The sequence below is a fragment of the Rhinolophus ferrumequinum genome, chromosome 6, assembly GCF_004115265.2.
Source record: "Rhinolophus ferrumequinum isolate MPI-CBG mRhiFer1 chromosome 6, mRhiFer1_v1.p, whole genome shotgun sequence".
Classification (NCBI taxonomy): domain Eukaryota; kingdom Metazoa; phylum Chordata; class Mammalia; order Chiroptera; family Rhinolophidae; genus Rhinolophus; species Rhinolophus ferrumequinum.
The window spans coordinates 60,417,830-60,444,403 of record NC_046289.1 but is presented as its reverse complement, the minus strand read 5'-3'; the positions used below and the strand labels follow the sequence as shown (position 1 = coordinate 60,444,403).

General features: G+C 36.6%; 1 pseudogene; it reads right to left on the bottom strand.

Moving 5' to 3' along the window:
* Positions 1-4,276: 4,276 nt before the first annotated feature.
* LOC117023141 (elongation factor 1-alpha 1-like) overlaps positions 4,277-26,574 on the bottom strand; it is a 139,416-nt pseudogene continuing 117,118 nt past the window's right edge.

Here is a 26,574-nt window from a genome sequence, read left to right as displayed (position 1 = left end):
AATAGGTCACTGTTCCTCTTAATCATACCACTAACTGTAATACCAAGGGCAGTAATTGAGATCCAAGTGAAATGTAATCGCCTGACCTCTGAATTGGAACTGGATTCTTGTTAGGTTAAATTAGCTAATACAGTGACAAAGCTACCCACAAACTGTACTTTTTGGTAGATTTTTCATCAGCCTCAGGGCTGAAGCTGCGCCATCTGGTCAGCAGGTGGCTCTGAGGAAGGTCTTAGAGTTCTTGCCTTCTGTAGCTGTGCCCTAGCTGAGTGGAACGGCACTCGCATTATTCTATGGATAATGAGATGAGATGTACTTATCACAGCAATTTATTGAAAACAAAAAAGGCGCACATTAGCAAGCTAAAATTATAATTAAAGGAAAAAGAGAAGAATGGTTTCGCATAAATAGTGCCAAAATTTCAAGGGACCAATCCTTAGAGGACGGAGACATCAGGATTCAAATTTGATGAGTAATTTTCCTGGGCCACACAGCACCAAATACATCATCTGACACAGATCCTCTTTTGATTTCCACTTAGGTTTAATGGTTGAATAATCATGGCTCATAAGTTTATCTTTAATAACAGTCACAGCAGACAGTTTATTAGCAGATTCTGCAGACTGCAGGGTTGTCATTTGCTGTTATAGTGATTGTCTGTTTTAAATATCACAGCTGTTGGTATTTTTATTTATTTATTCATGATTTGATTCCTGCCTCTTCCACATCTCTGACGCTCAAAGGCAGGCTATTTTCCTTTTCTCTTTGAATTGTGAAAGGCTGCTGTGACAGCCCCTCGCCCAGGCCGTGGAGTGTCACACAGGGTCCTATGGTGCTCAACAAAAAGCCACGTGTTCCCGAATCTGGCAGAGCTCTTTATGAGAGCTGAGCCTTCTTGTGGGGGGCTTTCTCTGTCAGAGACTGGCGGGCATGAATGGAATCCTATGAGGGTCCTGGGCCAGTGAAGACCCTTCTTCATGTGTTTCTTGGCCAGGAGAGTGGAACCACTAAGAGAAATGCAAATGCCCAGGCCTCCATTGTCCTGTGCAAAATTAGATACCACTGTGAATAAACATAGGATGCACTATAAGCTGCAGTTTCTAAATTCAGCTGAAGAGAAAGCTGGGTCATAACACATAGCATCTTTCATTGAGTCGTGGGGGGGCAGGCTTGGATTTAACAGACGACATTATTTAATTTGTCTTCAGAAAGGCCTTGTGAGCAGAGTGTATATAGAGTGATACAATTTTGTAAAGAGAAAAATTGAGGCTTTACATTCTCAGCATGACCTGGAATTAGGCATGAAATTAGAGGAGGCTGCTGCAGCTAGACAGCTGACTGGGGAAGACGCAACACGATCCAAATATCCACATCCTCCCCTCTGCCCTGAGAAAGTATGCCATGCTCTCTATATCCCCTGAATGAATAAAACAATGCCCCCACCTGATGGCCAGGAGGTGGAGAAAGTCTGATACTCTACAACTTTAGCCCAGTAAGTGACATAATGTGCATCCCTGAACAAAGGGCACATGAAGTGTATGTAACTCATCGCAGTTAATTTCCTAGGAGCAGGCTTGGATCCCGGGGAGGCCCACGAAAGCAGAGAGAAGATGTAAGAAAAGCAGAATGAAGAACACAGGAGGCCCATCTCACTCATTTCTTGATCATTGGAGGGATATGTTCTGCCCCCCACATACTCTGGAAGGTATCTACTCTTTCTTGCCAAGTTCAGCAAACAGGAGCCTCAGAAGACCTCTGTGGCCCCTGTTGCTTTGGGGAAGGGGAACAATCTGCAGAGGCAATCTGCAGAGGCCACAATCTGCAGAGGCAATCGTCCTCTTCTTTACAACCAGCACCAGATTTTTTTTTTTTTTTTTTTTGCTTCCCTGCCTTTCAGTAAGTGCTTTTGTAAAGTAATAGTAAAAGCTAATGTGCAATAATATTTCAGAAGTTAATGGTGGGTGCTGAGGATTATGGAGCACTTTAATTTTTACTGTTGTTTTGCTAATATCTTTACCAAAATAATAAGAACCAGAAAGGGGTATCGACTGGTAAGCAGAGCAGCCCTGTGAGCCTTTCCACCTGTCTGCCTCCATATGCTCTCCCTAATGTCAGGTTGTAATCAGACGACGATGTTCCTCTTAACAGGTGAGATGCTTCTCATAGCATCCGTGAAAAAGCAATTGCAGTATCAGCATCATCATTCCTCACATTTGTGCACCTTAGTACCATGTTTCCTCGAAAATAAGACAGTGTCTTATATTACATTGTGCTCCAAAAGATGCATCAGGGCTTACGTTCAGGGGATGTCATCCTGAAAAATCATGCTAGGGCTTATTTTCCGCTTAGGTCTTATTTTGGGGGAAACATGGTAGTTCTCAAACTGTCCCTAAAAACCCTGTGAGTTTCCTGGCTGGGTGCCAATGTTCGAAGACTGAAGCCCAGCAATTAGTCATTATCAATATCATAGAAATGTAATAGACATAATGTTAATGTAGCAGACACGGGTTTTGTTTTATTTTTAGCTTCTTTGCCCATAAATGTTTAGTGAGTCCTTTGGCACTTGCTGGTGTTTGCCTACTAATGAACGTTGGCCAATATTCATCCATTTAAACTATTTGTTGAATGCATCATAAAATCCTGTTGACTCTACTTAAATATATCAAGTATTCAACAAATTTTCTTCGTGAACACACCTACTTTGGTCTGAGCCACCAAAAATTACGGCAATCACCTTCTAACAGGCTTTTTGCTTCTGCGTTTACTACTACATGGTCTATTCTCCACACAGAAGAGTGAGCCTTCAAAAATGTAGGTCAGATGGAGTGACTCTTGCTCAGAACTGAGCAGTGGCTCCCCATGTCACTAGAGGAAAGCACACGTCTTTGTAACGCCCTACAAGGCCCTATGTGGCCTGGCCATCCCTGACTTTGCCCACCCTCTTCCTTTCATTCACACAGTTCCAGGTACTTTGGCTTTCTGGCTGCTCTTTGCACATGCCAGGCAAACATGCAGCTTAGGCCCAGTGCCCTATTTTTCTGCCTGGAATGCTTTGCCCCTAGGTATCTGCTTGCCTGAAATCTTTACTTTTTCAAGATTCCTCTTGGTTGTGACATTTTCTCAGACTTTCCTTGTGTTTGGTGATCTTGGAAGTTTTAAGGAATACTAGTCAGGTATTCAATTTCACACTGAATTGAAGAATGTCCCTCATCTGGGATTTGCATGATGTTTTCCTCATGATTATACTGAAATCATGGGTTTGGGGAAAGAAGACCAAAAAGGTCAAGTGCCACTCTCACCACATAACATCAAGTGTATATGCTATCATCATGACGTATCACTATTGACATTGATCTTGACCACCTAACTGAGGTAGTGTTTGTCAGGTTTCTCCGCTGTAATCCCTGTGATTTTTATGTACCCTTTACCCTGACCAAATCAGGATTGTGCAGAGGCACCATTAGAGTTTCTGTTTTAGGTCTAGCCTCTTCAACCCCTGAATCAGCTCACCTTTCTCACATTTCCAAGATATTCTACAGAACTTTGTGTCTTTTATTTGCAAGCCAGATACTTGTTTGATGTCACCCATGGAGAAACCTCAATTTGGGGCATGAAGGATGCTTTTGCTTTGTTTATTGTTTTCAATTAATGACTTAGAGCGATCAGGCTAAGGAATGCAAAAAAAAAAAAAAAAGACTAATGATTAATTTTATGGATTCACAAATTCTGAAATAAAAGTAGCGTGATTTTATGTTAGAGATGTAATGCACGTGCATTGTCAAAAAAATGGAAAACAGAATTTTAGAAAATAACAAAACCACCTGTGATAATCAAGAAATATTGCTACCTACTGATTACCTCAGTCATTTTTCTATATTTCTATATGTTTATATTTATCCATGTTTCTATATATATTCATTATCTTTTGATTTTTTTGGATGACCTTATAGGTATAATTTTGTACTTTGTTTTTCACACTGAATTGTTTTTTTATCACTAAAATTTGTTTTACTGTGGCTCAAAATTCTGTGACAGATTTTTGGTCAAATTATTTCCATTAAAAATACTGATTTTTAAAAACGAATAACTTAAAACTATCCCAGAAAAAAACCCAAAAGATCCACAAAACACCCTTTTTTCCCTCTGAAGATTTTACCTTGCATTGTTATCATTAGCCACACTTTTTCTATTAAAGTTAAATGGCCAACAGAGACAAACAGTTCTGAGATCTTCCACCACTGATTAAGACAGGCATTAGGGATAATATTCATTCAGCCTACTGAGTTTTATGGGCAGACTCGGTGACCTTAACAGCTCCTGCAACCTTCTTGTCCATTGATTTGATGACACCCACAGCCATGATCTGTCTCCTGTCACCAACGGCCAAATGGTCCAGAGGAGGACAGCCAGAGAAGCTCTCAACATGCAGCCTTTCGAAGAACCATATCAACTATGGCAGCATTACCAGGTTTCAAGAATTTGAGGCTATCTTCCAGGTTCTTACCAGAATGACGACCAATCTTCTCCTTCAGCTTAGCAAACTTGCAAGCAATGTGAGATGCTTGACCATCTAGCACAGGTTTATAGCCTGCACTGATTTGGCATGAGCGGTTCAGGGTAATCATCTGAGCTATGAAGCCAGCCGATTACATTTGTGGGTCATTTTTGCTGTCACCAGCCACGTTGCCATCATGAACATCTTTGACAGACACATTCTTGACATCGAAGCCCACATTGTCCCCAGGAAGAGCTTCACTCAAAGATTCATGGGGCATTTCCACAGACTACTTCAGTTGACATGCTGACTGGAGAAAAGGTGACCGTCATGCCCAGTTTGAGAACACCAGTCTCCACTAGTCCCACAGTGACAGTACCAATACCACCAAGTTTGTAGAAATCCTAGAAGGACAAACCCAAGGGGTTGTCTGTTGGATTAACTGGTGGCAGGATGAAATCCAGAGCTTCAGGCAGCGTGGTTCCACTGGCATTGCCATCTTTACAAGTGACTTCCCATCCCTTGAACCAAGGCATGTTTGTCCTTGGCTCCAACATGTTTTCACCATTCTAGCCAGAAATTGGCACGGATGCTAGTGTGTCTGGATTGTAGCCAATTTTCTTAATGTAGGTGCTGATTTCCTCATTATCTCTGTGATTGAAAGGGGGCTCAGGAGAATCGGTTTGGTTAACATCAACAATGAGTTGTTTTGCGATCAGTGTGTAAGCCAGGTGGGCATGCTCCCAGTTTTGCCCAATCTTGGAGACACTTTCTTGAAATTCACGAACACCAGCAGCAACCATCAGGACAGCAGAGTCAGCCTGATGTGTGCCTATAATCATGTTTTTGATAAAGTCCTTGTGTCCTGGGGGCATCGATGGTGGTCATATAATACATACCGCTCTCAAATTTCCATATGGAAACAATAGTTATACCATGCTCACGTTTAGCTTTTAGTTTATCCAAGACCTAGGTGTACTTGAAGGAGCTCTCTCTCATTTTAGCAGACCCCTTTTCAAATTTTTTGGTGATCCTTTTGTCAATCCTGCCACATTTGTCGATCAGATGGCCTGTTTCCCCAAAAATAAGACTTAGCTGGACAATCATCTGTAATGTGTCTTTTGGAGCAAAAATTAATATAAGACCCAGTATTATATTATATTACATTATATTATATTATAGACCAGTCTTATATTATAGTAAAATAAGACCAGGTCTCATATTAATTTTTGCTCCAAAAGACGCATGAGAGCTGATTGTCTGGCTAGGTCTTATTTTCAGGGAACAAGGTAATGGTGGACTTGCCTGAATCTACATGTCCAATGATGTAGATGTCAATGTGAATTTTTCTCTCCCCATTTTGGCTTAAATTTAACAATGGTTTTCATGGCACCTGTGTTCTGGTGGCAAACCTGTTGCAAAAATACTATAGTAAAATTATTTATGGAGACTTTCCCCCTATTAATTAAGTTTTAAAATGGCAAACTCCAGTATAAGCATTTGATCATATTCTTATTTTGGGGAATTTTATTTAGGAGATTTGTAATTATTTCTTCTCTCATCAATTCCGTGATAAATATCTTTGAATAATCTTTGACTGCATTTTCGATTATTTCCTTATTATAGCATCTATGTGGAGTTCATTAGACTTCACATTCTTCAAGGTGAACTGGATTTTATACTCCAAGATCACAGAATTTACATCTTCCTATTTTGAAAATCAGGGTAATTAGGCTGGTGCCTCTGAAGGAATAGAATCTGACATAGTGTCCTTGCACCTCTAAAATTTCATGATGCTATGATTGTTGGCTACTCTTGGAAGTTTTTCTAAATGGTGTATATATATATATATATATATATATATATATTCATATATATATATATATGTATATATATATATGTATACACACACACATATATATATATAATCCACATATATATATTCCACATATGTTTATATCTGTATATACATACACACACACACACACACACATATATATATGTATTAATATGGATAATACAACTTAGACTAGACTAGGATCCTACAGAAATTAATTAAAATTTAAATATCCTTAGAAGGGATAAATTATTAAGCTTGATATTTCATATGTTGAGTATAATTCGCACAGGAAAAAATAAGGAAAAGGAGTTTTGGGGCAAATAAGTAGAACTTGAATATGAGCTGGTATGGTTCTTTCAGTCAGATTCTATAAACATATTTGAATAAGGCCTATATTACGAGGTAATGATGTCAGTAACACATATTTCATCATTTCAAATCCAGCTCTAAAAGGTAGGTATCGTAAATATGAAGTGATGCTCCCAGTTCAGTATAGTTCATGTGGTTCCAATGTTAACTGCTATTGTGGTGAGATTGGTTTTAATCTTATTATTGATCTAAGAAATAGAGAATTTGGATAGGGTCCAGAGGAAATGACACTCAAAAAAAGTGATTAGAGGGTTGACTGGGAACTACCGATCTCGTTGGTGTTACTAAGTTTGGAGCAGAATAAGGATGTCAGTTTGTGATGGTATAGGTGAGACTATGATATAATTAACCGTGTGTGACTGATTTTAGCTTCCACCAAGGAAAACGCATATTAACACTAGTATGGATTTGCTTTGTCCATTGAGAAGATATAATAGGCTAGGAAACAGCTGCAATTTGTTATCTACTCTAGGTTGCATTGTAGCTGGGAGAAGTAAGGCTCATAGCTTCCTAGGAGAGGCCCCATGAAATGGGTGGAATTGCAGAGAACAGTATACAGACAGGAAGTGATATCTGCCTCCTGGTCTCAGAAGTTTTAGTTGGTACCACAAATAATGATGAGGAAACCATCCTCCCATGAAAAGCAAAACTCCCAGTATTGAGACCCACCGCATCCTGTTCAGTCCTTTATAATTGGTTTGTGGGCTGTTAAATATGGGCCATTGTCTGCTCTGTTATTCTGTGCTTATTGGATATTAGCGGGAATTGACTGGCATCAATTCTCTTTTATTATGTAGATAGCATCTGTCAACTACAGCATGATACTTTCAGCTCATCTACTCTAAATGCGAATATGTATGTCTCTAAATCACACTGATTTAGAAACATGTTTTATTTTCCTGCAGTATAACAGATTACTTCTTTGGAAAATTTGAAACACTTTTGGGAACTTCCTTTGGTCATTGGATCAGTAACTCACTATTTGGAATCTCTGAAGAGCAGATAGAAAAGCTGAACAATATATAGTAAATTAGGACAGTAATATTATTGGGTTAAATCATAACTTAATTATTCAGTTACTTGAGGCTACATAATCATTGAGCCGTATCTTTTGATAATGTTCCTTTAGACTCTCTGGGAATAACCAAATATAGAATGATGTGCTGTCATGCTACTTCTTAGAAACATTTTCTGTGCTGTCCTTGGTGATTGGTTAGCAATGCCTCAGAGAATATTGTTTGTGCAAATTTTATTAATTATTTTACTTCAAACATGATGAAAGTGTTTTTTTAAAAAATTGGGTAAAATCTAAAACAAAACTAGACATAATTTGGGATTCAGAGCCATGAAGGATTTGTTTCAGAAGCAAAACTGTTTCCGTGGTTACAAAGTATATTTGAAGTTTATAATTTAGGTAAAATTATCAATTATTTGTAAAATCACTATGATGAAAAGATAGTTAAACATTTTTGTAGTGACTCTCAAATATTTGGTATCAGAGAAAGTGTGGTTTAAAAACAGACAAATGTTGAAAATGGAAGTGCTAGTCATTCCATAGCTGTCACTCCAAGTCACATTGCGTAATTATACTAAATTTGTTATATACTCCCTAGAGGATTTGATTCAGCAATGTCCGTCTCACCTCTAGATTTATTTACTGCAGTCCTATGAGCCATGTGGACCTTGGGTAATAAACTACTTATTTATGTTATTATGCTGGACATCCAGTCATAGCATTTGTATTACATTATTAAGGACAACTGATATTTCCTCATAGTTTGGGGTTTTCCAAGCAAATAAATATATTTTTCTCTTTCCATGAACTATGTGTGCAATATAGATAAATTATGAACAGGTGCATAGTGATACCTGATGACTTCGTGGTTCAAATGAACAGATATGGTTGGTTATAGCTATAGTTCACTGAGACTGGTGTTAGAACCTACACTTCCTCTGATTTACAATTTTTATAAATACAACAAAAAAAATTCCATGTTAATACAACAAATTGTAACCATGAACCAATATATAACGAATAGTGATAGTGTTTTAAAGACAAGACTAGAAAAAATGAAGACACCAAAGTGTAATTGTATACTTTCTTATTAATTATCAACATTAGTAATCTCTGATAAAAATCATTCTGGTTTTATCTCTGAGGTTGGGTAATATAATTAACCCTCAGAATTTTATTAGAGTGAAAAAGACATTTTGTAAAGACATAGCTGTGATAGTTTAGGGTTCTGCATGGTTTTCTTCCTCTTAAATCATCTCCCTATGCAAATTGGTACTCAGTCCTCTTATCTTCTTGTTTCTCAGGAGAAAGGATCCCTGTAGACTTCCCAACTTGCATCATCTAATTATAATTATGGCAAAGTATGAAGTGAGAGGAAACTTTAGGAAGATATGTTTTCCAAACAGGATATCTTCAGTGCCATGTCATTTATCTTGCCCCAGGTGCCCATGCTTAAGAATCAATATTTTTGTGAATGAGGTAGTTAAGTGTCCAAATTCAGACCTTTATTACTAGTATTAGATTTCATTTTCCATTTCTAGACAAAGATTGTAGGAAGGTACATTTCCTTCTCTCCATAGTACACTTTTATCAAGAAATGAAATGTGTTTTTGAATCACATTTCAGGGCCTACTTCAAGTTCCACCTATGTTTTGAAGAATTCCCTGATAACTCTAGCATGGCACACTCCCTTTTCTGAAATTTAATGATTTTTATTACTGTCATTTTGCATTTGGGATGCTGACTACTAGTAGTAGTCTAATTTCTTTATGAATCCTTAAATATGCACATGAAAGTTAAATATTGAAAAGTGACTTTTATGCTGAAAGAATGAGATGTGGTTTTGTTCCCAGAGTGCTAAATACATTATACAATCTCTTTACATCTTATATTTTAGTTATAATTTCAACAATATTTATTCAGACTTCCTTGTCCTTTTAAATTCTTTCTTTTCATATATAATTAAATATATAATTGATAAGCTGAGGCTCACTAAGTATCTGATTGAGCCATGGTATACCTATTGTCATTTATATTATCTCACTTGTATTAAAATTATGATATGACTGGTAACAGTATTTTCACTTATATTGAGAAACTAGTTTTATGTCATCTTAGTAGATGCCCAAGATGTAATTATTCATTCTTGACTTACTAGGGCCTAATACAAATTAGTGTTTTTATCCCAAACATGATACTGCTTGATCCTCAGGACCTTTAAGCTCTGCTTATTCCCTCTTTCCTTTTGAGTAATTTTTGTTTAGTATTTTAGTTTTAAACGTGTTTTAACTGAAAAAGACATTAATTATAATTTTGTATAGTCAATACTCCTTTAAAATGACCCAATAAATTTTTTTTCTCTTCTGCCTTGTCAAATTTTCAACTGAAATGAATTTCCATTTGTCTGAAGAATTCCCTTTAGATTTTCTTTTAGTGTAGATCTTCTAGCAAAAAAACAAAAACAAAAACAAACCAAAAAAACCCTCAAATTTTCATCTGACATGGCTTTATTTTACCTTTACTTTTAAAATAAATTTTTATTGCACATAGAAATTTAAGTTAGCAGTTTGTTTGTTTTTTTTTTTTTTTAGCAATTAGAAATGTTATTCTTTTGCTTCTGGCTTGATTCAGTTTAGTTGAGAATTCAGCTGCCAGTCTTACAGTTACTATTTTAAAGGTAACATCATTTTATCCCTGTCATTTTTTTAGGATTTCCTTTTTGTCTTTGATATTCTGCAGTGTTACTATGATGTGCCTAGATGTGGCTCTCTTTATGTTTTTCTTCTTTTGAATTGAGTTTTTCCTCATTGAAATTCTTTGGGTTGATGTTTTTTATCAGTTTTAGAAAATATTCAGCCACTGTCTCCTCAAATATTTTTTTCTGTCTCGTTCTCTCTTTTCTCCGTTTGGGACTCCACCTATATAGGCCTTTGGGATATTCCCGTGTGTCTATTTCACTTGTCCAGTGTTTTCCATTTCACAAATCAGATATCTTCAATCTGATTTAAACCCATCTAATATGGTATATATATATGCCAATTTTATGATCATTTCATTTATTTTGTGTTTCTTGTCCTCTTTTTTTGAACATTTGAATCATAGCTATTTTAAAGTCATTGTATGTTAACCTCAATATGTAGATCATAGGTGGGTCTGTCAATATTGTTATTAATGTTGTTTCTGTTCTTTTTCTATGACATTTTCCTGTATCTTCTCATTTATAATTTTTAAAAATTGTATGCTGGACATTCTTTACTAAAGAGCCTTAGAGAATCCCAGTGATGTTATATTCCACCGCTGAGTTTCCCCTTTCCTATGTTAAGGAGGTAGGATGAGGGGCAGATCAGTTTCAATTCAATAAGAAACTGACCTGCGTGAAAGGATAGTTGCAGGTTTAGAAAGATTCAGTCTAACTCCTGTTCATTCTCTTCTCTAGGTATGTCCCTCATGGGATATATATTAAGAGCCTTTCAGATACATGTCTTCTTAGTCCAGAAGACCTTCAAAAATGCCAGCCTACTCTTCAGAGATTCTCAGCCAAGCTTTTTAGCTTACTGCGCGATAAACCTTCAAATAGAGTAAATTTCTTAAGAGATGGACCTTTGGAATTTTTCAGGAAAGAAAAACACCCTGTGACTATAGCAGATTTCACTCTCCCTTTTAGTAGATTTGGTCCAGCCAACCAGACTTCCACTTAGCACAGGGATTCAGCAAATATCCTTTTGGGTAAACTGGATGCCTGTCAAGGTTTTAGTTCTTCAACTAAGAGAAAATTTAAAATAATGTTTGATCAAATATCTGGGCACTTTGGGGCCTAGTCAAGTTGACACATACAATTAATCATCATACTATTATTAAATACATAGCATATATTATGATAAATGATGTTTTATAATATATACATGCATATGGGATATAATTCATTAAACATTATATATTATTATGTGAACTGTTTAACTTGGCATCTAAGACCACCCAATATATGTGTTTGATTTCTATTTGTTAATTATAAAATATGTCGTATTCAAATATTAACTATTTTATGTAGAAATGTAGTTAAGCACTCACATTTTGGAACTTTTCTGCCTGTGTTAAAATCCTAGTTCTATCACTACTAGCTGTGTACTTTTGGGTATCAATTGCCTTATCTATAAAATGATGAAAATAATAACTATCTCGTTAGGGTGCTGTGAAGATCAAATAACACTCACCTGTGACTGGCACCTGATAAACACTCAATAGTATGTGTAAAATATCATCGTCATCATCATCATTATCATTGTAGTAGTTATTTTTAATTTTGAGCCTTATTTCCCATTTCAGTGAGATGGGCTCTGCTACTTTCAAACTTTTTAAACTCTATCCATACGCTTCTCTAATGACTTTAACATAGCCTAAAATTGTAGCTAGTGGGATATAGTCTTCATTGCTGAACAATTTAATTTTACGATTTTTTTAATGTTCTTGATTAGGGATTGTTTAGTATTCATCATCATCCTCATCCTCATCCTCATCACCATTATATTATCAGCATCATTTGAAGTAGCTAACACATAGCAAACGATAGTTTTTGAGTAAATGAATGCATGAATGAATGAGAAGTGAAATCTTATTTTTATATCTGCTAAGAGAGTAAAATAATAAGATATACTGCACAGTATATTCAGCATCTGAGTTTATGTTTATTTTAGTTTTGTTCAGATTGATATTATTATATGAACCATTGAAGACCAATAAGTGAGAAAAAAGGTTGACTTAATACTTAACTGTGTTAATGCAAATGAAAGTCAAATGCCTTCATAGCAGGTAATCGGAAGGTCAGTTTTACATTCGTTCAAATAAAGAAGAGTGATGGAGACTTGAATCACCACAAGGCATGCAGTAGTGTAGGCATTCCAAATTGTGTCATCGTAGTGATGTCACATCTGGGTTTTCAGTGGAGATTCATTTTCAACAAAACAGTATCATCCATCACATTAAATTTCATTAATTTGCATTTCATTGATTCATTGTATTTATCTTATAAACTGCTTTGGTTTTTTTAAATTTTACAAGAGTTAATAAGTGTAAGAATATAAAAGTTCATAGCTTTCACATGTACCAATATTTAAGTAACATAATAAAATAATTTCAGACTTGGAGTTCGGAAGACTTACTTTCCTTTAAAGGGATTTCTCAAATTTGTGTAAGCACCATATGATCAAAGTACTTATTCAGTAAAACTCCATCTGAGCACAGCTTGTTAGCCTGTGGATTTGGATATATGTGCCCTCCGAAACATCACAGCAACATACCAAAGCCCAATATATCAGAGTTAATCTGTGATGCAGGCATCAGTCCAGCTGGTACATTCTACTACTGTGAGTACTTCACTCTATTTTTAGTAGTAATTTATTTGGCATTCAGATTGAGATCTTGTATGGGAATAACAAAACCGACTCAAGTCCTGAGCTGCCCAATTCTCTTCCTAGGAGCCACCATGGGAAGATGCACATTCTTGGGCCTGAGACGGTTGGCAATTATTTGGTCCTCACCCCTTTTCCACATTTGTATGAATTCTCTTGAATAAATAATTAACAACTTCTTTTTTACTCCAATAACTAAGTCTCATAATGAGAATTTGCTACTTCTTTTAATACATTCAATTATCTGCTGATTCAAGCATCTTCAGGTCAAATGCATTAGAAAACAGCTAATTATGCCCTTTCCCATGGGAAGAAAAATCTTTAAATTTAATTAAAAGACCTTAACTCAACTCCTTCACAGTAGGGTCTACTTCCCAATGGATTTTCTACAGGGTGACTTAAAGAACTAAGCTCAATATTAAAATTAGTAACATCTATTACTTGTTATTTCTTCTTCTATAAAACTATTTTTGGTTGAAGGATACTTTGATCATTAATTTCATTCTCTCAGTTATGCCCCTGCATTCACTCTTAAAAGCACAGACTAATTGCACAAGCTTGCTTGCCAGTTTTAAAGTTGTTTACTTTCTATATCCTATGCCAGTAAAGCACCTTAAAAGCAGACTACCATTTCTCAGCCTCAATATTCTCTTTGACATACTAATCAACACATAAGCAAAGGTGGCAGAAAGGAAATCTTAAGAGATGAGAGGAAAATACTAAGCACCACATCTGAGCCTTGCAGGGTTCAAATATATAGGATGCTCTGACTTTTATGAGAGAAAGCCACAAACATCTTTTCCTATTTCCCATTTCTAAATTGGGAGATATTTTGGTTTGATATCTTCCGGGAGAGCATAAAAATCAAGGCAAATCATGCGTTTTTTTCTTTACTTTTATGAATTTTACTTTTTTTCTTTAACTTAGAATAAACTTGTTTTTTTGTTTTTTGTTTTTTTTAATTAAAAATCGGCCTTATATAAAAAGGGAAATCCAGATGTTGAAAGGAAGAAAGCAATCTAGAAAGAAGCAATTATGTACTATCCTTCGGTGAGTTTCTTCCTCTCATCCATTCTCTCTCTGCCCCCTTCTTCTTCCCATTCCACCTCTCTCCCTTCCTATTCTTCTTTTTCCTCCTTCTCTTCCTTCTGCCTCTGATACTTTTTAAAATTCTATTTTCATTTGGCCAAATACTTCTTGAAGGTGGTTAATTATGCGAGCAGCATATTGATGCCTCAAAGTGCCTGTGAGGAGCCACACCCACTGCCACTCCCATTCCTTGCTTGTTTGAATCTAGTCCTAGGAGAGTAATTAATGATACTAATTGTTTTTAGTGATTCAATAAATAGGCATTGGGGAGCCATTAGAGATTTTTGAACAGGAAAATGACATTAGGAAAGTGATCTTTTAGGAAGACAACTGTGAATGAAGTGCAGGAAGAATTAGAGGGTGGTAGACTCAGTAGAGGGTTTATAATTCTCAGGCAGAAGGTGTCAAGGGTTTTGAATAGCCCATTACACTGGAACTGAAAAAAATCTATATACATGTCAGAGGGATAGTAGACTGGGGTGGGGGAGTGTTATCACTTTGTGAGGGGTGTAAATGTTTAACTATTACATTGTTCTGTATACCTGAAACTAATAAAAAAAATTTAAAAAAAGAAAGTGAAAAGAAAGGACTTCATATTGAGAGACATTTAGGAAGAAGAATTAACCAGTGATAGATTAGATTAAGAAAATAATAAAGGAGAGCCAAAGACTATTTTCAGTTTTCGAGAGTGAACAACTAAGGAAAATGCAATTATTAAAACAGAGACAAAAATGATAAATTGCCTGAAGAGGTAGGATAAAATAACAGAGAATATGAAATCTGAGCTGGGTATAGAAATATAGGTATAGAAAAGTTTATCAGGCATATTTCAAGGATCAGCAGAGCAAATTGTGATAGTGTGAAATAGTATAGTATGTTCAAATAATATCAAAGAGCTCAGAAAAGAACCAATCAATTATGTGTATAGAGAGAAATAGCAGAAGAGGAGGCTGGAAATGCATTTTGGAGCCAGATTATGAAGGTCCTCGGATGCTATCCTAAGGATTAAATAATAACTGTGCTTTGTGGGATTTTTTTTTTAATTAAAGTTATTGGAGTGACAATTGTTAGTAAAGTTACATAGATTTCGGGTGTACAGTTCTATAATACATCATCTATATCTCACATTGTGTGTTTACCACCCAGAGTCAGTTCTCTTTCTATCACCAAATATTTGATCCCCTTTACACTTATCTACCACCCCCCTCCTCCCTTACACTCTAAACTATTATCTGTGCTTATGAGTTTTTGTTTCTTCATTTGTCTTGTTCTTTTGATGTTTTCAGTTTTATATACCACATATCAGTGAAATCATATAGTTCTCTACTTTTTCTGTCTGACTTATTTTGCTTAGCATTATAATCTCAAGATCCATCTATGTTGTCACAAATGGTGCTGTTTCATCTTTTCTTATGGTAGGATAGCATTCTGGGGGATTTTTTAAGTAAAATTTATTTTCTTTCTAGCATTCACCCTCAGGTGAATGTATGTAAAAACTGTAGATTTTAATTTGCCTGGGTCCCTTGGCTGTAGAGCAATCTCTTGTCCATACTGCAGGAAGAGCCAGAGAGAAGTTCTCTCCTCTCAGTCTTCTAATAGATTTAATTTTGCTCATCTTTAAACCTGAGATGAGTACTTAGGACTTGAACTCCTACGTTTTCTGGGAGGAATAAAACAGATAAAAGCATGAGTTTTAAGAAGGGGAATTTTGTTTTTAAAAAAACTTGTTCCAGCAGGAATTGTCAAGATGAATTGAAAAGGGACCTTTCTCCTTTTTCCTTATGTAAATTTTTAATCCAGTCATAATTTTCTCTTCAGTGTACTCCAATACAACATGCCAATTCCTGACTCCAGCCTCGTCCTTTTCTCATGTTCTTCATTCTGCCTTCTTAGGGACAGAGTGCTTTTCCCTCTTCCAAATCCAATACTATCTCTCCTTCAGGCAGAAGAAAGTTCTGACCACTCAACAGGGTGTATTAAGTCAGATTCTTCAGAAGCAAACTCTGTGACAAGGATTCCTGAGCAAGTAATTTATTACGAAGTGTTCTCAGGAAAATGGCAAAGACAGGAAAGAGTGAAAAGCGAAATAAGGGCTCATACCTTAGCTTGATCCTATGGGAAGCTCTGAAGTACAGATTACACCTCAAATTTTTCTTGCCTCCACGCAAGGGAGCTAGAATTTCATATGCCTACACCAGTCAATCATTGGCTCTTGTCTTCTCCCAGGTGGGGGGTGTTGACAGTGTAAACTACTAGGAGCTTCTGATTCTCCCCACTTGCAGATTAAGGTGCTCCAGTAGCCCAGGACCAGTCCTCTGAAGTCAGTTCCTGATGAAAACCATTAGAAGAAAAGCACACAGAAGTTGGGGGTTGGATGCATAAAATGGGTAGAAGAGATTCTAGGGGCTCTGGATGGAGCAATGGCAGGTTGGAGTAGAATAAGGAAGCATTCCTCCCATGCTCTAGCCAAACTGGTTTTTTCCTGAGAATTCTCTGGGCTTTATTTTATCTGCCACTCAGATAATCAATCTTTGCTTCTGTTGTGTGTTCATTGGTGCCTGGTCTACTAATATGAACACAGAATGAAAGCATCTTTTCCCAAGTAAACTTGGATCTCTAGGAAAAATTCAAACTGATTCACCTCCTTCAGATTGCTTCAAATCTGAGGAACCAACCAAAGTCCAGAGAAGATCCTTACAGTATGAGTATTTATTCAAGTAGACTCTGGGACCCATTTCATTTCTAATGTGAACCCTAGACTAGTCCTCAGAGTCTATAACAACTCCTTGAGTTCAAGGGTGTGAATCCAAGTGTAAAACAATAGGAATGCAGACTAATTTAGTCAGCTGATGGCAAAGCATCAAGGACCCTTGGTGACTCCAAAATGGAGTTTGGCAGCATAGAACCCATTCAAATGTAATAGCTCTCTCAACTTAGTGCATTGGAAACTGGCTCAATGAAAACGTTTTAAAATGAAAAGTATAATAGAAAATTGACCGTCAGCCATGTAATAAGACAGTAGTCCTTTTCCTTCTTTTACTTTTCAATTTTTAATAGATGGATAACAATCTAAGACATTTATATGTAGAACAAGGCCTGGAAGATTGCTTAACGAAAGCATCTTTCAGCCTACCCTGAAATGAATACATTGTATTTATACATGTATTTTCTCCCTTATATTACTTTACCTTTTTTGGGGATAAAGAAAGAAGCTTGGAGAAAAGTGTGTTGGTTGCTTATATGTATAATCTTCCCTGTTGTCTGTTGTCAAGATGAAAACAATAACAAGATCCTTTTTGTGAAACAAAGAGCCAATCAAGGGGCATGTAGACATTTGTTATTGGCTGCAGTGCAAAAGAGCAGGTCAGCATTGTATCCTATAACCCAACTCTATTCATATTTCTTTCTAACCTTGTCTTCTTACCTTGACCTTTTTAGGTCTAGAGCTCTGAGAGTCTGGCTTCTTAATGTTTGTCCAAACTTTTCTGGTTGGAATACTGAGAGAGGGCTGCTAGAGCCATCAGTATCTTGGATTAAATCTGCTTAATTATCAATCATTAAACTTAAAAAAAAGGGAAATACTGCATGTAAATATTAACTCTCTTATTTATTAACCTATAAATAATCTCTACTTCCTTCTTGCTTTCTGTACTGTCATGAATCACACCTGTCCCCCTTTGTTTTAATTTTTATTTTTTTATTTTTTATTTATTTATTTTTTTTTACCTCTCTGTAAATATCAGAACCAAGGTTGAAGTATTCAGGGTTTTAGATTACCGCTATATTTTGAACAGAATGCTATACACTTTGGAGTGAGTCACGGTTCTTTAGATGATGGAGGTTAGGGTCGGAATAATTAGTAAAAATTACAAAGGTTGGCAGCAGGAAATGTCAGGGAACTGAGAGCATAATTAAGGTATTTATGACAAACATCTTAGCACAAGGCAGAAAAAAAATCAAATAGAAACCAAGTTTTCTTTTCTTAATACAAGTCTAACATGAAATATTTGTCTCAGATAAATTGATAGTGTTCCCTGTCATTTCTGCAAGAGCTTACTATCGTGTAGAAATACTTTAAAAATTATTGTTTATTATAATATTTATTATTAGGGTCATATTAGTATCTTCATGCTATTCTAGTTATAACGTCTTAGTTATTTTAATTACTTGGACCTCATTGCTTTAAGAGCAAATATATTTCTCGCAGTCACATCTTCTCTTCATTTAGTCACAAAACAAGCATTTATTGAGCACTTCCTGCTGTCCAGGTGCAAGGGTATGCACTCTAGATTCAGTGATAAGAGGCATAGTCCTTCTTCTTGAGCTGTTCACAGTCTAGTCCACTGTGACAGTCAAGGCTCTTAGTTGCAATCTACGGGTGCTATACTGTTAAGCAGGAAAATAAATTCATTAAAAGATATGAAGAAGCTCAAAGAATCATCCAGAAAGCAAAAGAATCAGAGTCAAATCTAACCAGCCAGAAACAATGACCAAAATGACACCATTATAGAAACAGCGAGGGCATCTGCGGCACAAGCCACGGGAACAAGCACTAAACCCTGCAGTTTGCCCTGGAAACACATCTGGTACCAAACACCAGAGCTGCCACTTTCACCTCTGGCCCTGCTGCCTGCCCTAAGTGACCTCATCTTGCTGCAATTGCTGTCTTTATCACCTGACTGGGTTCCTCCCAGTTTCTGCTTTTTTGCATTACTAGTCTTGGTTTAAAAGTTCCCATGGGTCTGTCAAGTGATGAGCCTAGGTACTATGCCGGGGACTAAGTAAAAGAGAAACCAGGAAAGTAAATATCTGACATTTTCAGCATCTATAGTGGAACTCTCCAAATTTAAGAATGGTATTGGCATACAGGACAACTCAGTGACAAATGTCTCCTACAGTCTTTGGGTAACTGTGTACCTTTCTTTCCTTATTTACAAAGCCTGCTCCAAAAATATGTGTGTCTATAAAGAAATGAGCTTACATGATTCCTTGGTAAGGGAATTATGTCAATATAACATAGAAGTTGCATTGTTCCATTTATGGCTTTTCTCAGCTTGTAAATGCTTTTTGTCATCAAGTAACAACCAGGGAGTGCTTACACAGCTGACCACAGCAGGCCGTAGAGGAGCATAGTATACCGTGCCCAACCCTGTTTTACATACAACCCACTTAAAAAGCAATAAAGTCTAAGATATTCAGTAGTGCTTATTAAGAATTAAAAAACAGTGGGCTAGGAGAGTTATTGTACGTCTTATGGGTCTGGTTACAAAACTGCATAGGTTTTAAATGTTTGCCCCAATCTATTTTTTCCCCTGAGAAACCCTGTAATTATTTGTAAATGATTTTTAGGACATGAGGTTTCCAGGAACATGTAGATCTGTTAAAATAGAAACACTTGAACTTCAAAAAGTGCCTTCACTAACATGATACAGAAATTTCTCATACTACCACAAACACTCATACCCCTTTCCCAAGAGGAGTGAAATTCACAATTTTCAGTGCCAGCAACAAGTGAAGATCGCTGGGTGACGTCTATTTTCCTTTTAGTTCCATCACAAGTCTAGCCATAATGTATGGACTAGATTGGAAGTTTCTCCACCAGCAGCACATACATACGAAATAGTGGGTGAAAGGAGAGGAACGAAGAAGAAAATAAGTTAAAATTTATAATTACATACGACACCGAGCAAGAAAATAAATATGGGAAAGAGCCATAGTTTTCATCTTTGAAGGTGATTTAGAGGCAATAATTTGTATTGATTTCCCTCTTTTATTAACAATTCTGTGTGCCCTTTGCTTTCAGCTACCACCTCTCTTGGTTCAAGTTCCCTTACCAAGATGTTAGTACCGAAGAATAGGAGTGCTGTATGGTACTTGTATACAGATTTGCTCTTATCATCCGTTAAGTTTTACCACTGGAAACAGAATTGTGGAGGGTTCAATAGGTTCTGTCCATTCTCCCCCCTTTTCCATTTTGCAGCAGCAAACCTATTAATAAGCGCTCCAGGGGCTGATGGGAACATTCCTTCCTTAGGGATTGAGAACTCTAATACAATTTACAGGGCAAGGGAAGCAAAATTTTTCAAAGGAATCATTAGATCATTATGTCTAAAACTAAGAGGAGACTCTCCCACTTTCAACCTTTGGTTCCAAGACCCATATATTCTGGTGATGGGAAAAATAGCATTGTATCTTGGGTAAGAGTTTAGGGAATTTGCTACTGGGGAAGTGCCCTAGTTTTTAATAGGCCATCTTATCATCGTTTTACATGTCCAACTGCTTTTAGAGAACGCAGTTCTAAGTCTATTGCCTTTTTTCCTATAAAGTGAGTGTCCCTTGTTAGCAGCACGTTTGTGGTGCACTGCAATGTTAAATACGGCATTCTGTGATTCCTCAGATGGTGATGCTGAGAACAGCCTGGAGAGCAAGGAAAGTGAAGTAACCACCAGATAAAAATATCATTTGCCATCCCTTCAGTGATGACAAGAATTCAGCATAATTGATGGCTGGCTTCCCTGAAACAGTATCCCATACTGAGGGGAGGAGTCACTCAAAGTTGGTTCCTGCTGCTCAGTGATTGATCATTCATCAGTGGAAGTAAATAGGTCAGCCCTGGGGATGTGAGGTCCATAATGTTGAACTCTTGCATAACCCTTATCCTTGACACCAAGGCCACTTTGCTTTTGAGCCTATTTAGCCGGAGTTGGAGTGACTGTAGAAAGAGGCTGACTGACATTCACAAAGGCAGGGATCTTGTCCGGCTGATTATTGAAAGCCTTTTCCACCGAGGAGGCCTTTTGATGAACATTTACATTGGAACCAAGGTTCTCCCACTTTTGATTCTATTACAAAAGGGTCATTCATACTTCATCATACCTCCTTGACACCAATCTTCCAATTTTGTTATCTCAGGATGAAGAACCTTCAATCAGGTCATATATCCTTCAAAGAAAAGTGAACAATCAAATAACTACTCAAAGTCTGTTTCACCAGTAGGATTCTTTTTTAATCCTTTAAGGAAGGACTAGTTGCCTCATTTGTCATCAGACAGGCTCCAGTTGTCAGCTCCTTCAGGACTTTCTTCAGTAGTAAAAGCCACTTTGCCCAAAGGCATAACTTTCCAGTGCAGCACACACTCAGTAGCTGATTGAGGCAGAAGTATAAAGACCTGGCCATTTTGGCTCAATGTAGGACATTGCCGATGAATATACTGTAGAGTTACCCACAAGGCTGTTCCAGTTTGCTTGGTCCTCTATCAGCACTTGATATCTTCCTCTGCTCAGACCTGCTTTCCCTCCCTTCATTTCTCAGGTGCTTATTCCTAATAATTTTCTGCATTTCAAATTCCATCTCAGTATCTATTTCTGGAGAACCTAATCTGTGATACCATGTGTAAATTAGGCTGGAATATTTTCCTTCTCAGTCAACTAATCTAAGAACTGATCCATAGGTAGGAGCTGAAGGAAGTTTGGTTATGTGTCAAAATTAACTGCTCTGGAGTGAAAGATTCATGCTTGTGTGAAAGAATTGTGCTTTCAGGACTTGTGTAAGCAAGAACTTCTATGTACTATTCCCACTTGACAATGGAGTGATTAAGGGCCTGTCTGATTTTATGGCTAGTGTATTAGATAAAACCCAGTTCACAATGAATTGCTCAGATCAATTAATCTATGATCAAGCATCTAATTACATGATTGAAAGCTAAAATAAGTCCACTAATTTTCCAAAACAGGTGTGACTTCATTCCCAAACCCTGTAGACCTTCCCTGAAATTTTCTTTTAAGGAAAACTTGCTCCAGGAACATCTAAACATTTCTATGAGCACAGCTGGTCTACTGCATGACAGAGAGTGAGCTCTAATTTCCAAGTCTCATAAGGTGAAGCACTTCCTGAAATCAAAAATGGGCTTAGATGGAGGTGAGACATGACCACTACTAGACATTCTTAGTATTACATTTCACAAAAGTATGATAGGCTTTGTAATAGAGCCCCCTTTTAATGCTTGGGGGCTTGCCCTGGAAGGAAGTTTATGCATGCATATATCACTTTACAATATGCCATAATGGTTAATCATGCAGGCTCTGGGTTCAGAACCCCCTAAATTATTGGCTATGAAACTCCAAGCAAATTACTTAACCTCTCTAAACTTCAGTTTCCTTGTATGTAAAATGGAGAGGGTAAGTCTCTAACTAATGAAGTTATTGTGAGGATTAAGTGAGATGAGGCCAAGTGCTCAGCAAAGTGCTGGAATATGAAAAATGCTCCAAAATTTGCTATGATTTCATTATTATTACTTGAGAGACTTGCATGATACCTTCCAAATATCAGAGAGTTTAGCTAAGCATAATAGATGGTGGGTTTGCTTTAGTTCTCTCTTTAGACCTTTTTACCATGATCTTGACTCTCTTGCTTCTTTCCCATGATTCAGGATGGCTGCAGACCAAGTTTTAAGTTCATGTTCATGATTATGGAGATAATAGAAAATCCATTCTCTAATGCCATTAATTCATTACATTTATGTATGTATTTAACACTGCCAAATTCTGAATGAAGGTTAATGTCCATGGCAGAGAACAACCATTTACAAATTTATGAACTTGAATTCCATTTAGCTTTATTGACAACAATAATCACTAAAAATGCAAGTAATTAACTTATACTAATGTTAGGGATACCAAGTAAATTTGTGAAATCTGGATTAAGCAGACAGACATGTGTCCTACTTAACCTGTACCCTCTGTTTCCTACTGAAAATCATGAAGATTGCTATGTAGAAAAAGAGGACCAAAGTTTCTCATACAATGCACCTCATACAGCATTTTCCAAAGTGGGTTTTGAAAACTACTAGTTGTTGGAGAATATGAATAGTTCTTATGTGAAAATGGGCTCCATATTCAAAGAGATTCAGTAAATATTTCAGCTTTATTAAGATAAAATTGACATATAACACTGTGTATGTTTAAGGTGTACAATGTGATGATTTGATGCACATATATATTGTGAAATGATTACCATAATAAAGTTAGTTAACATCCAACACCTCACATAATTACACACATGTGTGTGTTAACATTTAGGATCTATTTTCTTAGCAATTTACAAGTATACAATACAGTATTGTTAACTCTAATTTCCATGCTGTAAATTAGATCCCTAGAACCTATTTATTGTATAACTGGAAGTGTGTGCCCTTTGACAAATACCTCCCCATTTACCCCCATACCCTAGCCTTTGGCAACCACTAATGTACTCTCTGTTTCTATGAGTTTATCTTTTTTAGAGTCTACATATAAATGAAATCATACAGTAATTTGTCTTTCTCTGTGTGACTTATTTCACTTTAGCACTTCAGGTTCATACAAGTTGTCGCAAATAGCAGAATTTCCATTTTTTTTTCAGAATTTCCATTTTTAATGACTGAATAATATTCCATTGTGTGTGAGTGTGTGTGTGTGTGTCTGTGTGTGTGTGCGTCACATTTTTTTTTTATCCATTCATTTGTCAGTGGACACATAGGTTGTTTCCATATCTTGGCTATTGTGAATAATGCTGCAATTTGGGGGTTGCAGATACTCTTTGAGATAGTGATTTCATTTCCTTTGGGTATACACCCGAAAGTAGGATTGCTGAATCAAATGGTAGTTTTACTTTTAATTTATCTGAAGAATCTCCATACTGCTTTACATAATGGCTGTACTAATTTACATTCCCACCAACAGTGTACGAAAGGGGTTTCTTCTCACCACATCCTTGCCAATCCTTACCTCTTGTCTTTTTGGTAATAGTCTTTCTAACTGGTGTAAGATGATACTTCCTTGTGGTTTTGATTTGAATTTCTCTGATGATTAGTGATGTTGAGCATCTTTGCACATGCCTGTTGGCTATTTTTAACAATGGTAAGCAGGATTACTTACTGCAAGGCCTTTCAGAAGTTTTGCTATGTACTTATAAATTATAGATTTCTAAGAGGGGGTAGAGCAGTGCTCTCCAATAGAAATATAACGTGAATCACATACGTATTTTTAAGTTTTCCAGGAGGCACATTAAAAATTAGAGTGGCCAAATTAATTTTAATTATATATTTTCTTAATCCAATATATCCAAATGATATAATTTTAACATATAACCAATATAAAATTATTAATGCGATAGTTTACATTTTCCCCCCCAAAATAAATATTTGAAAGCCACTGTGTATTTTCAACTTGCAGCACATCTCAGTTGGGACTCGCTGCATTTCAAGAGCTGAACAGACATGTGTATGAGTGGCTATGACATGTGACAGTGCAGGGCTAGACTGCAGTAGTTCTCAAACCTGTTTTTCCATGATTTACTTTTCATGGGACATGCTGAGGGATTATATTACATGGAATACTTTTTGAGAAACACTCATTTATGGAGGAGGCTAATGGAGATATCAGCAGATGGAAGAGAAGAGTTGGGAGATGGAAAATGCCATCAAGATGAGATTTGAACAAACATGAAGCTACGTGGCTGTTGTGATTATTAGCATCACACAGGCATCATACCTTGGTGTATCGACCTATATATGCAGAAGCTGACTGGCATTTGATTGGATTACCCTGATGAGCAGACAGAAGAAAAAAATAAAAATGCAACATATCAGCAAATATAAGGGAGTGAAGAGTGCTCAGAGCAAGTGCCTGGTGAGCACAGCAAGTAGAGTCTCATAGTGGAGATGCTGGTATTCAAACAAGGACTCTGGGATTCATAGGCTCTAGGAGGTAATGATTCCCTCTCAATGTAGTCATTTTTTTCAATCGAAAGGAATTTTAGAAAAGAAAGTGTTCAGCTCTCAGTACTCCTTATACATTCTAAGTTGCCCCTAGACATTTTAGGCGAAATCCAATAGATGAGGGTTGCTAGAAAGGAATGCTGAGTTTTTCATCCTAAACGAGGCTTGGCTTGAACCCAAAGGATTTCTTTTTTTCATCTTACAGTGTCATAGCTCCAGTTGTTTTGCCTCTACCCTATAGGGTGTACAAGATAACCTTATTCAGGGACCAGTCCCGAGCCTTTCTTTATTGAAATCAAGAAGATTTAGCAGGGCAAAAGAAAACAAAACCCTTCTCACAACATTTGCTCAGTGGTTCTTGAATTTAAACCTAAAGAGGAGAGGAAGAAGGGGCAAGGTGAGGAAACAAGTAATTTGTATAATTGTAGTTCTATGGGTGGGAACACCAAGATCCACCGCCAGATTTAATTATTCTTTTCATCTTGCCTTATTTCACTCTTGAAGATCAATAATCTTGTTCTCTTCTTAAGCAGCAACGATTTCCAAAATCTAAACATAAACTTAATCATGTGCTGCCATCCCAGTGTTTATAGACTCTGTCAAAGATATAGCCCATTGTAATTATTTTCTCAATCATTTGCCACAAGAAAAACACTTCAGGCAACATTAAAACTTAACTTAATCACTAGAAAGAATATCAATTCAACAAATGGATCTTATCAGATGGCCATTTAAAAGAGGGAGTAAAGCACATTTCCCAATACTTTAATTTTCTGCTAAATTTCAAATTGTTTACATACAGAAATTGAACTATTGCCATATTTTATATGAACCATAAATGCAATAGTGTCATGAAAACTGCTATTAAAACTGATTCCTAGTGCAGCGTATGCAAATTTCTAAGTCATAAATCATTGAGGGTAGTTTATTTACTTCCGCTCCAAAAAGGAACCGCATGTTAATGCTAAAAATGAGTACTAAGTGTAGATTATTGCGATAGCTAAAAAGAGATAAATTTAACTATTAGGAGACAAAACACTTATTAGAAAAGTGGCAGCTCAGATGACCTCCAAAACTCTTATCCAAGAGATTTCAGATTCAATATATATTACACAAACAAATGTAGAATTGTAAAAGAAGCCAATGGTGTTTAACTGTGAGCACATGATCCAACAGTACCAGAGACATATTTCATCTCTGTCTTACAACATGATTCTGTAGCATAAATACAAGGAAACTCAGATAAGTGTGTATCAATCAAAAAAGTCACACAACTCAACACAAAAAAATCCAAACAGACCAATTAAAAAATGGGCAGAGGACATGAAGAGACATTTCTCTAAAGAGGACATACAGATGGCCAATAGATATATGAAAAGATGCTCAACATAACTAATCATTAGAGAAATGCAGATAAAAACCACAATGAGGTGCACCTCACATCTGTCAGAATGGCTATCATCAATAAATCAACAAACAAGTGTTGGCGAGGATGTAGAAAAAGGGAGCCCTTGTGCACTGTTGGTGGGATTGCAAATTGGTGCAGCTACTAAGGATAACAGTATGGAGTTTCCTCAAAAAATTAAAAATAAAACTACCTTATGA